Source organism: Leiobunum rupestre, chromosome 8, assembly GCF_980474605.1.
Source record: "Leiobunum rupestre chromosome 8, qqLeiRupe1.1.hap1, whole genome shotgun sequence".
Classification (NCBI taxonomy): domain Eukaryota; kingdom Metazoa; phylum Arthropoda; class Arachnida; order Opiliones; family Sclerosomatidae; genus Leiobunum; species Leiobunum rupestre.
In genome coordinates this window covers 22,340,286-22,354,482 of record NC_143391.1, presented here as the reverse complement: position 1 = coordinate 22,354,482, position 14,197 = coordinate 22,340,286, and the positions used below count along the sequence as shown (strand labels likewise).

The 14,197-nt window shown below is 44.8% G+C and overlaps 1 protein-coding gene across 4 annotated transcripts in view; it reads right to left on the bottom strand.

Annotated features, from left to right (window-relative positions):
• Positions 1-14,197, bottom strand: part of LOC149932750 (irregular chiasm C-roughest protein-like) — a 194,120-nt gene that overhangs the window by 90,805 nt on the left and 89,118 nt on the right. Inside the window, exon 1 of one of the 4 annotated variants that reach the window (XM_090155788.1) lies at positions 7,858-7,880. The exons of 2 other annotated variants lie outside the window; for them this stretch is intronic. The gene's annotated coding sequence lies outside the window, so the exon portion shown is untranslated. Of the gene's footprint in view, positions 1-6,571; positions 6,595-7,857; positions 7,881-14,197 lie in introns of those variants that run through there. One more of the 4 variants, XM_090155789.1, reaches the window with a different exon arrangement.

The window sequence follows — 14,197 nt, the reverse complement described above, 5'->3', positions numbered from 1 at the left end:
GGTTACGTACAAGGAGATCAAAGTTCAAGATAAATGTTCAGTTCACGAGCGAATTTAGTTCGATCTGGTATGCTCTTGACTCTAGTCTGGGAAGGTAAGGTTGGGTTGACGTAGATTGGATTTCTCTCAATACTAAAAAATTCTAAGTACGTACCCCTGATTGTAATACAATTAAAATGTACTGTTAAAAAGGGTGGCGTACGTTAAAGTAAAGGTTCAGCCTGGAAAAGAGAAGATGACGATATACTTGGCAAAAGCATTGACCTCTTTTTGGGTATTGTTTATCGCTGGGCCTATAAACAACGAGAAGCGCGCGTTTAGCACCGAGGAAGAGGAGAGGAATTCTATCGAATGACTATAAAGAGAGTCTTTTGCCAGTGGATACGGCGCGGGCTTTGTTTTTTCGGCCCCTCGACGGATCGTTTCTCTCTCCGTGTTTTACCATAAACAGCGGGATCAATATCCGCTGGCGGAGAGGGTCAGCGTAAGACCGCCGGGCTATGCACCTCCTATTATACCTCTATGGACTTCTATTAAGGCGAGAGGATAGCCCTACAACACCTTGATAGCGGCCACGGAGTTCAGTCCTATCTGGACAATGCGGTAGAAGATATAGTCGAGACGACCACCACCGGACACTTCGGAAAGCCTCTTCCCGCGATACCTTCAACGGCGGAGACTGAGTGCTAGGTTAGTAGGAATCCTCGGCCTAGATGCAACGGCGTAGGAGGACTTTAGTAAAGGCGGTTATAGTTTTTGGGCTTATGGGATCCGCGGAATGGCTATCTTGGGCGTCTTGGACGAACGTATTTTTGCCCCTCCGCCATCCCCCGCGGGGGAAAAGAAGAAGGTCTGAGATAAAAAGCTTTTCTCGGCTAGAGTACAGCCCGTAGGCCAAAACGCACTCTACCCGTAGTCGAATTCTTCGCGCCTCAAGACGCGCCAGAAAAATAAGGGTGCAAAAGAAAACAAAAACTTATGGATCGTGTAAAAAACTTTTCTATTCCTTGGTAGCGAAGAACACCAACTCTCTTCCTCGGAGTGGCTCGTGGCAACATCTCCAAAAAACACCGATACTCTTTGACGAGGAAATTGCCCCCTATAGAATATTTATATTAATACTTTATGTAAATAAATATTTTAATACAACGACATTAGTAAACGAGGGACGTTTGATACAAAATCGTACTTTATCGAGCGTATTTTCTCAACGTTACTTAGTCATATTCCAAAACAATCCAAATGTCTACGACTCTCAATCATTTTCCATTCTACGGAATTCTATTCGCGTTTCGTCCCGATTGTAAAACATTTGAGTACGAATGAAACGTAACTCCGCAGTTGGTCAAAGAGGAAACGCTGATCGTAATAGCGTATTGTCTCTCGGTGGACAATGGAGACTATTGAAAGCGCGTCGGAGAAAACCCTGTTAACCTACGCCGAAATCAAAAGAGAGAAATGGCTCTTTAAGGCGGCTTATGGCCAAGTATACAATTTTAGATAACGGGCTAAAACGTCTTCGCTCCTCCCTATAATGATATAGCCAGGGCCACGCGTGTCCGCGTTTGCAAAGTTTAGGGTGCGTCTTCCAACCACCTGGACAATATAGCGTGGCCGGAAAAAAGGGTTTCGCTTCCAAAGAGCCGCAAAAACAAAGCTTAGCTAGGCCATGGACGCGATTTCTCTCTCTCTTAGGAAAAAAAGGACGAAAATGGTTTTTTTTACGACCCATATAGAATAAAAATGGAGGAAGGAGAAAGGGCAAAAACAGCGGCGCGGTGTAACGTAATAAGGGATGGATATATAGAAAAAGAGAGGCAACATTTACGGTTCTCTAGCACCGAGCCCCGTAGTTACCGAAGCCCCCATCGCTTTTTACTTTTTATTTTTAAAGAATAGCGGCTAAAGCTTAAAAAACGTGCCACGGCTCGAGATTCTCAAAGGGTTAAAAGGTAGAGCTGAGATCCGTATTTCACTCAACCTTTAGCCAAAGCGTACTTTTCATAAACGAGACAAATGCAACGATAAACCCCCTTTTTTTTTCTTTCGCGAGAAAAAGGTTTTAAAGGATCACGACAAAACGCGTATTAAATTTAGAGACGTACTCCATTTTCTATACATCCATAAAGCTATTTTGTTTTGCCGCGACGCTCGTAAAAGGTCTTCTTCGTGTGGCCCGTTACTCGATGTCCACTAAACGACCGACAATACGAAACGAAATGAGACTGGTGGAGTTTTTTATTTCTTTCTATTTTCGCGAACAAGTGTTCGGACCAATAGAGTCGCTTCGCGCTCTCCCACGCGCCTTAGAACCCCACTATCAACAAAGCCTAGCGACCCAACCGGACGCGGCTACCAAACAACAACAAAAAAATCGTAGGAAAAGGTCTCGGTGTTTTTTAAGCGGCGTAAAAACGACTGGCTCTAACAAGGCCACCCGCGCTTTCATTGTTTTCTCTCATTTCCGAGCTATCTTAGTTCCGTCAATTCGGAACGATAAGAAAAAAGAAAGGAAGTCGGCTAAGACGGGGAGGGGGGATCCTTCCACCCTCCGCAATTACTCGGCCATCTGGCCTTGCCGATTCAATTACGACCACATCGATTGTCCATCGGTAGTGTCCGTAGGGTCTCGCCAACCTAAAAAAGAAGAGACCCTCCCGTAACTAGACAACGCGACGAACATGTCCTAAAAGAGCCACACGAGGAATCTGTACAAATCTATAGAGTGGCGCGCCGTATAAAATACGAGTCAGAGTCTATAGGCCTTATATATTGTCAACCGGGTTTTCCCGTTGACTCTTCTCGGGGACTCCGAATCGCTGATCTCATTAGACACTGCCTATATATTCCCTTCGTAATCAATCAAACCGAAGGAACGCAAAGACAAGGCGAAAGAAAAATACTTAAAAAAAGAGAGCCGTAGAAAGACCATGGACGAGCGACAACGGCCCTCCTCGGAAAATCCGCCAGCTTTTTTTATTCCTTTTCTATCGGTTTCCTCTTGTAAAAGCGTTTTACAGACCGAACGCTCCGGGTTAAGACTAACTCATAGTCGGCATTCTTCGGATGTCCGAGTAGAAAAAAGCTTCGAGTGGCTGAAAAAAGGAAGAGAGAGAGCTATAGAGTTAACCTAAGAAGGATTGACAGTTTGGAATGCCATACGGAGCGTAGACAGAACGGATTCCCGCCATCTTCAAAAGAAAGGAGCGGACAGTTACCCGACTTGAAAGATATTTAGGAGGACGTCTTTGATAGAAGATAATAGAGAGAAGCAAATCTTGGAGCCTTTCCTCTTTACGGGGTGGTAATGACCACGGGCCCACCCCCATTCCGGAATATACCAGTACGGGAGGAATGATTTTGGATTGAAAGACTTTCCCCAAAACGTCATCCCAGCGGGTGGCCATCTCGCTTACGGTACTCCAAATCTAGGTCAATTAGAATCCCGAGGGGTTATTTTTCTCCGTCAGGAACAAAAGAACTAAAACGGACATTTTTAAGAATTCTAGACCAAAAAGAGAGGAGGGGGAGAGGGGTATTCGAAATGACTGCAAAACCGGGATTTCTTTGGCCTGCTATTTCCTTTCGCGGGACAAAAAGGAAAATGGAAGAATTAATTTGAGAAAGGGAGAGAAGGGGATTGGATTGGAAGAAATGTTCCGTATAGAAAGAGGACCACCGGAAGTGGAGTCGTTGAATAGGAAGTGATTAGTTAATGAATTCGCCTGGACGGACGGCCTTCCCTTCTCCCTATTGTCCGAATCTTCTTTTCAACGATCTCAGTCATCACGCGTAATCATGATGGAAGACGCGCCGTAGGAAAGAGAGGAAATGGTCGACGATGATGAAGGCGTACCATCTAAAAGAGAGTCACCCGATATACCTTTACGCGGCCGCCGATTGAACCGAGAACAGCGCGACACGACCAAGATGTTAAAGTGGAAAAACAAAGTTACTATAAAAGTCGTTGATTTCCCCCAACTTAGGCTCTACTGAAAATAAGGATTTAAATAGAACGCTTTCTTTATTAAGTTGGAAAGTTTCAATTCTCGACTTGTTAAGAAAGGGAAGGCGAGAAAATGCGAAAGAAAAACGCAAAATTCGTTCCTTTTCAGCGGCGCGAAGGGCGTTCAAAGTTGAAAAGTTTCGCCGCTTGAATCGATAAAAATAAAGCATCCTGAACGTGCGGGGGAATTATAGAGGGCGGAAAATACTTAAGTCAACAAAATACTTTATAGAAGGGCTTGGTGGTTAGCTAAATTCTTCTCGAATGGCCGGAGTATAAATTATCTCGGCGGGCGGACGACCACTCTCTCTTTATTCGTTCGCTTCCGTCCCTAAAGGACGAGCGGGATGGTCGCGACCCGAAGTACTTAAAAATAGCGAAACTAGGCGGGAAAAGACTGGAAGACCCTTTCACCAAACTAGCTTCTCTCGGCCACGAACGTAAATTTTCGGGGTATAGCGCTAGAAATCTATTCCTCGGAATGCATAATTCAGCTACTGAAAAGGAGAGATGGAGAGACGATATTACAGATATAAACGAAATATTTTATAAGGGTCCACCCCTTCCTTCCGCGGAAGCGAACGCTCTCTAACTAACGCTCGGAGAATCCCGGCTGGCTCGTATACACTTCCATTAGCATACTGCCGGGATAGTTCCGACTCTTCGCCACTTCTCGGCTATATAGCCTATACGAGGCGGCCAGCTAAACTCATATTCCTTCGCCGTTTTCCCGATCTTTGCAAAAATCAATTCTTTCGGGGCAACCGGGCACGAACGCCCGCCTATATATCTCTCTTTCTCGGAGGCTATAACGGGCGCATCTGCATGTTATTGGGAAAGGGGAATATCGGCGAGAAATAGCTCCCGAACTTTGCCACCACCACGCGCCACAGACAGCCAAAGGCGGACGCACCTGGTTGGCGAGACTCGCGGATTTTCTTCAGCGACCACGGGCCTAAAAATATATGGCCGGTGAAGTTGGAAACCCCCTTCGGTCTCTTACTTCTTCCGTGGAAGGAATCATACGCGCTTTCGCGCACGGCGAGGACCGAAACTCCTCCTTAATGCGATTGCCCTAATGCTATTCTATACCGAGAATACCTTTCGACGAAGAACATAGAGAATAAAGAGGATATAGTATCTCTAATGCCTTCCAAAAATCTTCTCGTATAAGTTATCCGAGGAGGGAGCGAGAAGAGAGATCGGATACGTGTCGAGGCGCGCGACGGGAGACCAGAGAAATCCGTCATAACGTTCTCGGCGTATAATCGATAGGTTCTCCTACCGCCGCGGATGGGACTGTTAAGTAGTTCAATTTCTTCCGTGTTTCGCGAATCAGTGAGCACTAAGAAGACGCGTAACTCAATCAGAAGCAAACACGATCGGATATTGGAAGCGTACGTCGCTCGCTTTTGGCGGAAAACACGGTTTTCCGCCGTGTTATTCCTTATCCTTCGATAAGGGGTTACTCAACTTCGCGACGCGACAAATCTGAAAGGTTATTTATGTCTTTATAAGACCGCGAAAGAGTATATATGTTTATTGGACAGATCCAATATACCACCCTCAAAGTACGGAAGCAAACTCAAATGATTAGGTACAGTTTATTCCCGATAGAATGTCGGGTAAGCTATAATCACGAATTAAATCCCTTCCAAAAACACGCGTACGTTCAATTCGCGTGTCTAAGTCGTGTCCCGATATTGGTCGAGTTAGATTTATCCATTCGAATGTTTTGGTCGCTGAATGATTTATTAAAACGACGGGAACACGGTATATCGTTATCTAGGAATTTTTACTCGGTAGTAATAATTACGGGCGGATTTATCGCGTGGGCAACACGACGGTTCGCTTATAATTTCGAACTTGACGACGGAAATAACGAGCGTCTGATTTAGCCGGTAATAATTCCCGCGCCAAAGACAATATTACGAAGAGGCTACTCGGTGTTGATAATATCGCGCGGCGGAGAGAGGTTAATCAATAACTCGGAGCATCGCGTTACCCGTGGAGGGTGGAACACCTGGAGACGAAGACACGAACCTATTGTTATGATTTGTTACCTAAACCGCGGGAACCGAAGAGACGTCGCTTTAAATACGGCAGGAGCGCATTCAAGGTGCGCTTTGTACTAAGAGCGACTGACTAATCTACAAGGAGTAGAATACTCTATCCCGCTCGAAGGTGGTACCGGGAGGAGTACGCTTAAGTAACTCGTAACCATAGATATAGGAGAGAGAGAGCGCGCGGAAATTAAAATACGAATAATTAAAGGCGAAAAGCTGGAAGCCTCCCAAATGTAATTGCTATACGCACCTCGCGACCTATATATAATATATATATATATATATATATATATATATATATATATATATATATATATATTTGTCGTGGTGGTGTTCCTTAGCGGTCCTCGTCCTGTTTAATATTCGCGCGCCAAAACGGCTTCATCAATTTTAATGTTCGCGTCTAAAATCTTTACCGCATTGTATAACGGGCCGAACTTAATTGTAATCATTAAATCACGTATTGTATTCTTACGCGCGCGCATTATTAATGAGTTACCGTTAATGTTCGAAAGAAACGCTTGATTAATGTCCGTAGACCACCCCTTAACTTAGCCGAATGGCGAGGCATTAGAGTTATCAGCGATTTCAATTTGATACGTGTGAGCGTAATTAAGTCGGATTTTGGTTGAGTGATCGCTTAAAAATTAACGTTTGGATTTAAACAAATGACCAAGTTCCATTTAATCTAGGGGATGGTATCTCTCAATTTCCCGGATATTATCTCCTATTGGGTATTAGAGCCGCCGCTTATAATTAAACCAAGGCTTAGTTAGACGACCAATAAAACTCGGGTCTAATAAACACCGCGTTAAAAGCCGATTATTTCGGTATAAAATAAATCTTCAAACTAACCTTTATATCAGTCTCCCGTTTTAAATAATCCAATCAAGTAAACATAAAAAACAAATTTCGGTGTTTTCGAAGTAATTATATTTAATAATTCAGAAACCACGGTAAGCGCAACTGAACAGCACAGCGACCGAAAACAGTCGGTAAAAAAATTGTCAACGTTTGCGCCGCCTCCAGTAAAAAATATCAAGCAAGGTTGAAGGGGTAGAAAATATCGCCAAAGTCCTTACCCCCCCGTTTTCGTTTAATTTCGAACTTCGTTTGGTAATACGTTATCGTTCGTTTGTTCCGGGGCTTATAAAATATCTCATTGTTCCAACAGCACCTAAATAACGGTTAAAAGAACAATTTAATTCAATTTTATAAAAAAAAACAAAGTATGATATGAAAAAACCGTGTCAATAATTTATCCATTGTTTTAGCTGAAAAAGGTTCGAGATAAGAAATGTCACTCTACTTAGTAACCCGTTAAGAAACGTTTAAGAGCGATGATACGTACCTGGCCACTGTTAAATTACGCGGAAGCACTTTTTTAAAACCTATTAAGACAAAGGCCTCTATAAATGTCGCGATATAAAGTCCCGCTAAAAAATAACGAGGCTAGAGGTCAGAGTAAGCGGACTGCGCGGCTGAAGGCGAGACGCCGCCGAAAAAACTTAAACTAGACGCCTTATGACCCGCGCCACTTTATTATTAAAAAGACGAAAATAGGTTATTTTGGCGGAGATTTTTTTAGCTGGTCATGGTAGGCGCCATTGCTGTTTTCCCCGGCCTTTCTCGGCGTTATCTCGTAGCAATGGCTGCCGCCGTGGGTCGCGGCGATAAAACGGTCTCGTGTAAAAAGGGTTAGCGAGGGTCACGAAAATAATGAAAAATTTCAGTCGTTTCATCATTGAGAAACGAAATGGCAGTTTGAGGAAAAAAAACGCTTACCGAGGTACTAGAGGGTCGGATGGCGAAATTGAAGCTTTCTTCATCCCCATTTAGACGTACATAGACGCTCTTCCTCTAATGTCGTGCCACGATAGTAGGAAACGCGTGCTAAGAAGAGATATCTTTGCCCGGAATGGAAGACGATGGATGGTGGCGGAGTCCGTTTCCGGAGGGAATGCAAATAGGGGTGGAAATGAAAATTAAGCGAATGATACGCGGAAAGGCCGAGTTGTCGCGTTTCCGGGTTTCCGGACTAGTTTTCTCCATTCGGCAATATTGGGTTTCCTAAAAACAATCACGCCAGACCGAGGGCGCCACTAGATTGTACTCTCTGGGTCTCTTACCCTTCGCTATCGCGATTTTAGCCCAATAAACTATTATCTTTTTCAACCTTAAGCTTGTTTTCCACTAGCGCGCGTCATAATGTTTTTTTCTTTACGCGCGGAAAAACGGTTGAACGTTTCAAAGCTGAGAAACGCGTCGTTGCGCGCGCCAGTGGAAAACAAGCTTAAGACTATCAAGGCCCCCTAAGTTTGAATTGGTCATAAAGGCGCGTGCATTCAGCACTAATAATAATAAAATAATAATAATCAGCTAGGCTAATCACCCAAATACTCTCAACCCCCTCACCACCTATACTACCTCTGGCCATCCGGTAGCATGCATTGGGAGATTTGTGCATAAGTTTCACCATGTCACCAGTTTGTCTAGTCATTAGCCTAACGTTAAAATCTCATTCGTTTCAAACTGAGGGGGGGCCTTGATAGTCTTATGATTTCAAATATAGCTAAAGTATGGGTTATGCCATAGGTAAAAGCAAAAATATTTTTAACATACTAATAGGTATTTCTATAAAATACATAGATATATGAAATAGTATAGATGCACAATTCTACGAGGGACTGATACGTAAGTGGCAGCTAGCAGACAACGCGTATTTTCTGGATGCGCTAAGTTATAGCGCCATCTTTCCACCAAAAGCAAAAAAATGACACGTGACTTCCACTCCACGTTACTTTAGGGCTATCAACATGATTAGGTCTAATCTACCGCGTTCTTTTTTCCAAATACTAACTTTGGTCACCGATAGATGGCACTATTACGTAGCGCATCCAGAAAATATTTTCCAAATACTAATTTTGGTCACAGATAGATGGCACTATTACTTAGTGCATCCAAGAAATATGGATCTTCTGCTAGCTGTCTGGCGTGTTATTCCCCCGGGCCCGTATGCAGTGTAAGGTATCTATGCTCTTTCATATATCTATGATAAAATACCGGAGGTCACGTGTAAATGTTTTTCCGATTGAAGATGGAGAGCGCGCGCTCGAGTCCATTAAGTATTAAAAAGCTTAAGCTCGTAACGAAAAGAAAAACATTTTATACTTTTAATTTTTTAAATTCTGGAAACACCTATTTTTAACACCGAACGCAATCCCCCCCTCTCACGGCTCTTTAGTTTTAATACGAAGAATTGGTAAGATAGAAAATAATAGGGCAATTTGGTAGCTAGGAGTTGGGGATGGTTCTTCCAACGGTACCATTTAGGGGTGCGCGAGTTTTCAATAAGCCCGCGAAGGCGTATTCCGGAAGCAAACAGAGCGCGCGCGAGATCCGATCATTAATTTCACTTTCCTTTTGTTTCCGCACGTTCTCTTGTTTGCGCCGCGAACTGCCTTTGCCAAATCCCTTTTCCATCCCAAAAAAATCCACGGATTATAATTCGATAGCTTTATATGGAAAATGTCGTCCATTCCAGGAATATAAAGCGCGTTCGTATTCGATCCCCATTTGCGGAGGGAACTACTTCTACGCTTGATTGTATTGGTACGAGCCCTGGACCAAAATACCGATACATTCTGGCAGCCAGTTGATTTTGGTTCTTCGCAGTTTCCAGTCATTTAGAAGCAAACACGGCGTCACCCACCCAGAAGCGCATGGGTACATCCGTCTAGCGTTCGCTACCAGCCCTCCCTTCCCGATATTTTCCCGCTATTAGTTTTACGGAAGATAAAACTATACGTAAAGAGAATCTAGCCGGAAAAGTACGCGGCAAATGATGGCCCGGGCGTCGTTTCCTCGCTCCGAAATCATTTGCCAGCATCCATTCTGCTAGTTGAACCAACAATCTTACTGGCGCCGAAGGCGTAGTGGATACCGCGCAGAAGGCGCGTCCCGGACGCCCCGGTACTCGCTGTCAAGTGACGAGCGTATTCCGCTATAGGTCTTTCCCCGTCTTCCTACGCGGCCATCCACCCCCGAAGCGACGCCTAGATCACCTAGGATCTCGTTAAGCGAACTCACCTTCCTTTAAAGGGCGCTACCTCCTACGCGAGCGAACACCCGTCTGTTTGTGTACTGGAGGGATACGGAGAAGACACCGTTACTCAGTCGACTGTATGTTCGAGGGATCGGCTACACGTGGCGGCTTTCTCTCTATATCTTTACTTTTGCCGCGGCTTCGACTCCCAAAGGGGTTTTGGATCACCATCGGGATGGATAGGCACCGAAAAGACTCCTTAGTGTAGACTTCTTTCTCCGTTGCCCCAATCTCGTATAGGTCTCTCTTTCTGGCGATAGCGACGCCAGCGCGTTTGTAGCTCGGGATTCTCCGAACAGGCTCATTAGTACTGTTGCCAAATGTTGTCCTTTCAACGAAGAAGTCGGGAGCTTCATAAGGATAACGATCTGTTTCTTTTGTTTCCTCGGAGGGCGGCGGGAGTTGTTTTCGCCCAAATGGAATCGAAAACTACCGACACGCGCCAAATACCAGAGTCCAAAACAAACAATTGGGCCGTGTCCGATTCCGATAGGTCGCGTTCCTTTACATTTTAATCGACTGGATTGCGGTCCGGAAGAACGCGTTTAAAGGTTTTCGCAATAAGTAATTTGAAACTGGTCGCTACCGGTAAGATGTTCTAGACAACTAGCCCATAAAAATGACTCTGGACTGTAGCGGAGAGTTTTGCTGCGGAATGGAAACGGGAACCAAACGTAATCGAAACGCGTAAGGACTATTTCGGGATTAAAATTCGAAGATTTTTGGAGCGGCGAAATTAGGCTTCGTATTTTGAAAACGGCGCGTCTATAAGACCATCCAAAGGCAAACCACCGCGAAAATTGTTCGCATCACGCGGGAATTATAAAAGACACTTCAAATTATGGATGATCAGCCTTTTCGAAATTTCTTGACCGTAAAACGTTACAGGCTCGTGCGGTTCCGTAATGAACTTTGGAGAGATTCCTCAGTTTGCTGAGAGAGAGACAAATATATTCGTAGAGACGAGCGCGGTAGGTTGGAAGAAGCCCGGGCTGGTTATCTAGAAAATCCCTTCAGACAAGAATTTTAGAATATATAATTTTTGGGGTGGATTAAAAATATGACAGCTTTATTCACGGGCCCCGGTCTTCCTCGCCAAATCCATCTTTTCATCGGGCTTATAAAGACCACCGGGAAATGGACGAAGGAAGCCGCGAGTGTCTGCGAGGGCCTTGAGGTTATTCCGGCCCCTCGGAGCCTCCAGCCACTATATTAAGGAGGTACTGGTCCTGAAGAGACGTTATCGCCGCGAGGCAAAACTCCGCCGAAAATCAATCACATTCGCGTCTTTCTCTTACACACTCCTTCTTGGACTTTTTTGCTCGGATAGAGTAGTTGGGAAGAGGATTGGTACAATAGAGGCTTCTGTTTCAACGGGCCTAAGTCCTTGATAAATCGCCTCAAAGTTAGCTCTCAAACCGATCGCCCCGGCTAAATCATTCTACGGCCTCGCCAGCGCTATTATAAACTTTTCATCTCTCTCGCGCTCTGGCGTGCAACTTATAGACGCCGTTATCTTCTTCAATCTAACCGCCCATCATAACCAGTTAGAAAGATGGTGTCATCATGCGGGATTATATTTCTTTGAGCCCGCTAGTTGGAATGGAACTTCAGTCTATACGGATTTCGCGATCATTTATATTTCTAATAAAAATTACCATACAAAATGAACTCGACATCGTGACGAACAAAACGATTAATCCGAGTATTGAAGACCGGCCACGTTATCTTAGAGTTTTCGTATAAAAGGCGTTAGCTCTTCAAGGTCTCGACAAAAATACACTAAATTGGACCTTAAATTGACGCGATTATGCTATTTTCTCTTCAACCAAAGCACTCCGCAACGACCGAAAAATATTTCCATTTATAATGGATTGAAGGTATTCCGGGTAAAGCCAAGCGCTCACTGCTCTTCGTAACTAGCTTCCACAAGCCTTTGATTCGTAACGGAGACAATGCCTTGTGGAAGGCAGGACGGATACGAAACGGAGAGCCCGTGGGCGCCTAGCCTAAGGCGCTAAATTTGAACCGCCAGACAAGGACGGTACCGTAACCCGGACTGCGCTATGGCTTCTACATTTTATCGACCTCTAGGACGAAGGGCGAGGGCGAAAATAGGGCAACGCTGACCCCACTTTTCTATCCATTTCCAATAATTCACAACAACTTTGATATTGACCGTTCATCCTTCCGGAGTGTATATTTTTTCGAGTGTGTTTGGTTGGAATGCGGACAACATTCAATTTCGGTTTCGGTACATTATCGGTTCGAGTGCTGCCAATAACGGCGAGACGGGCCGCGGCTAATCAATGGAAAGAAGCCCCCCCTTTCCTCTCGGTTGTTACCTTTCGTCCTCCGATGGCCGCCACGCGCACCATCGCGTCGGCAAGGTAGATTTTGGTAAAAGGCTTCTCCGGCAAAAACAGCAGATTACTGGTGAGGTTTTTGGGCAAGCGGCGGCGAACAAAATGCTAAGGGACACCGGCGCTATAAGTCCCCCTTCCGAGTTGTTGGCCGCGCTACGCTGCAAAGCCTATACTTTAGTTCCTTCTCCCTCTCTAGGTCTTCTTTTCTCCCGCCTTCGCTATCCACGTTTGGGTCTAAAGAGGATTTTTTCGCTTCTTTAGACGCTCGATTTCTCGCCAAGGTTCGATGCGTTCCTTTCCGAGATGATGATGAATGACCCGAGTGGATCTCGGAAACGAGACGCTGAATACGAAGCCCTCCCCGGCCGCCAACGCCTCCTCTCTTCCCACCTCCTCTCCCGTTCCTCCTTCCCGCGAGGTTGGCTTTTTCTTTACTTTCTCGAAGAAGAAGTCATCGATACGGCCGATACTGAAACATCTTCACACCGCCTCAAAATGCCTCCGCCCCGCCTAATATATTGCTTCGCCAGAGCCGAAGAGTGGCCTAAAATAAAATTGCAAAGTAAGCCTAAAAAAGCGAAACTTCTTCGCTGGGCGAGCAAAGTTCTCGGACTTTCCTCCTTCAAGACTGGAACTGAATTAATTTAAAGCTGAGAAATTCCTAAAGATCGTTGCGTGTGTTGTCGATATCGTAGCGCTATTTCAAGGTTATCCCGCGGGAGAGTCAAGGTCATTTGCATCGATCTTCTATAGGTAATCGACGGGTCAAGGGTATAGACGATATCTCTTAAATCTCCGGTAGATAATACATCCGTGACCTTCGGGTTACCGCGAATCAATATTTAATTTCGCCAGATGATCCCGGGTCATTATCTATACTCGAACATTTTCCGGAATTCGACTTAAGTCGGGAAATTAATTAGTTTTCTTTATTTCGAATATCAAAAATTGGGGGATCGCGTTTAATTTTCTCAAATACGAGATGAAAAAGACGTGATATTCCGGACGGGCCGTCGCGAGACAGAGTGGTCGACCAAAGCCAATTAGATAAGTTTCGTCTCGATCCGAGCGCGGGAAGAAGCGAGCTCGGCCCCAAAATTGGGCGTTCACGCGAGGCCGCGTAAAACCCAGAAATAATTGGGATTCTTCATCGCTTAGGGGACCGCCGCACCGTGAAAGTACTTGTAAATTGGGGGATACGGTATTAAACGGATGCAAAGTTTGTAATTGAATAATACCTAGACACGACTCGAGCGCGCCGGAGAAGGAAAATTTCCACCAAAAAGTTAGCTCCTTTTGTTCGGGCCAGCAAAAATGTCGTTAGAGGCCTTCGCGATAGAATTAGGAACCCGTCTCACGTCCCCCGGGTTTCGTAATTAGGGATATGGCTTATAAATAGCGCGGACGGAGCCCAAAAAGGATTACAAACCCCCGTTTTTGTTGCAACGGCGAAATGAGAGAACGATTTTCGCAATTTTTAATCGGCCGTCCGCGATACTGAAAAGAGGTAAGTAATAAAAAAGATCCAATTTAAAAGATAGACTCAAATATCTGGTAGCCTTCCTCTAAGTACGGATTTAACCGCGATGTAATTATAAGTACGAGGCTCAAAATTTCATAAAGATCGACAACCCTTTCGTCCTTTATAAGAGAG